This window comes from Trachymyrmex cornetzi, unplaced genomic scaffold (genome assembly GCF_001594075.2).
Source record: "Trachymyrmex cornetzi isolate Tcor2-1 unplaced genomic scaffold, Tcor1.1 scaffold123, whole genome shotgun sequence".
Classification (NCBI taxonomy): Eukaryota; Metazoa; Arthropoda; class Insecta; order Hymenoptera; family Formicidae; genus Trachymyrmex; species Trachymyrmex cornetzi.
In genome coordinates this window covers 83,842-85,685 of record NW_017295795.1, presented here as the reverse complement: position 1 = coordinate 85,685, position 1,844 = coordinate 83,842, and positions in this window count along the sequence as shown.

Below are 1,844 nucleotides of genomic sequence, written 5' to 3'. Positions count from 1 at the left end.
TTTTAACAGAAAATTAAATTATTAATGTTTTCTTAACCTAAGACAAACTTTGAAAAGAAGAAACAAAACTAGCACTATATCGTGCTCGAAAACAAATAAAATTAATCTTTCCTCTTACACTTGATTTTTTAAGTCATTTTGACCTTAATAAAAAATTAAATCAGTCTTCCAATAATGGATTATAACGAATTTGAAAAAAATATTTGTTATAAAAAGACAATTAAGCGATAAAATTATTCGTCATCATTATTATAGTAATATAGACGCGTCGAATAAGCCTAATTTCATCGAAATCGGAGATGAAAGTCGCATTCTGAATAATTTACCTGTCTCTCTGCGTAACGACACCACTAATGCTAATTCTACAGTGAGTCGATAATCGAAAGTAATCGGTAACGTTTCGTACTATTGGCTATTGGTCAACTTCACTGATAAGATTATCGATTTAGGATTATCGACTTGTTATAAAATCAACATTAACGAATATAGAGCAACCATGGCACTTTTACCTCAACAACCATGGCACTTTTTACCCCAACAAGTCACGTAAACTTTGCGGCATTGTTATTAAAAAACTATAATAGAAATAACAATTCTAATAATCACACTGTTAAAACAATAGAATAAGATTAATAAATACACTTATTTAATCTATCTAGATGCAAAAATGATCCCTTCAGATCAAAATAACTGCGGCGCTAATATCTTACTTTTGGCTCTCAAACACATAGGCACATCCGTGCAAGTTTCCTGACGGTTATTAGGCAGTAACAAACTGTGTGACATAAGATTCTCACTCTTAGTTGACGAACTGTGTGGCGGAATTTTCTAGTGAATGCCTTATTACCGAGATACAAGGGGTGGACCTTTTTCCCAAGGGACCTTTACTCCCCGGTCTACCTTAATCGATGAAGATTATGCCATGCGCATCCCAAAAAACGGAGGCCATAACCTTCTCGGCCGAGCGTTGGTCTTTTGGCCGCTTTGGTCAGCTTTCGTGGCTTTCCAGCCACTCTGCAGACTGCCTATTGGACTCAGGCGTATGGTAATGGACCCATGTTTCATCCATCGTCACAAAACGTCGAAAAAAGTCCGCTCGATTACGCTGCAACAACGCCAAACCGGCCGTTGAATCATCGGTAGAAGTTAATGTTAAAAATATTTTCACGATGACCTGCATAGTGAAAGGATGCGGTAATTATATGAAAAAAACAAAAAAAACTGAGGGAAGTAAAATTAAATATTTTACCTTTCCAAAACAATCTGAAATTGCTGAACAGTGGCGTAAGCCACTCGTTGTGACGTAAGCAAGGACAAAAATCTGATTGGTCATGCGCATGAGCATACCCTTGTCTTTTTATCATGAACGCTACCATTCTAACTCAAATAGAATAGGAATCTTTCTGGTTCATTAGTGCTGCTAAAACATATTAACAGGGTTAATTCACTACTATGTTCTGCTTATAAATTGGCGATAGGAATTCCTAAGTCTTCGTCAAATTTGGTGTGTTGGAAGTTTACCAACCAAAAATCTTTTAATGAAGTGTTACGTCCGGTGGACTCCACGATTTCTTCGTTTCGACCGTTCAATCAACGAAGTAAGATATGAACAAATCCAATTGATAACACAAATCCGAGAGAAGTTTTCAGCCACAAAATCTTGTTTGCCTAGAATCGAGAGATCCGCGATAAAAATTCTGTCGTAGTGCCGACAATCAAACGTTAAATTTCCTTTCGAGCATCGTAGAAAATGAAAGTCAATATCAAATAATCACCAAATAGCGTTGATACCAAGGCGCTAAGCCAAGTCACGAAGTGATTGCCTAAAATCGAAAGATCCGTGA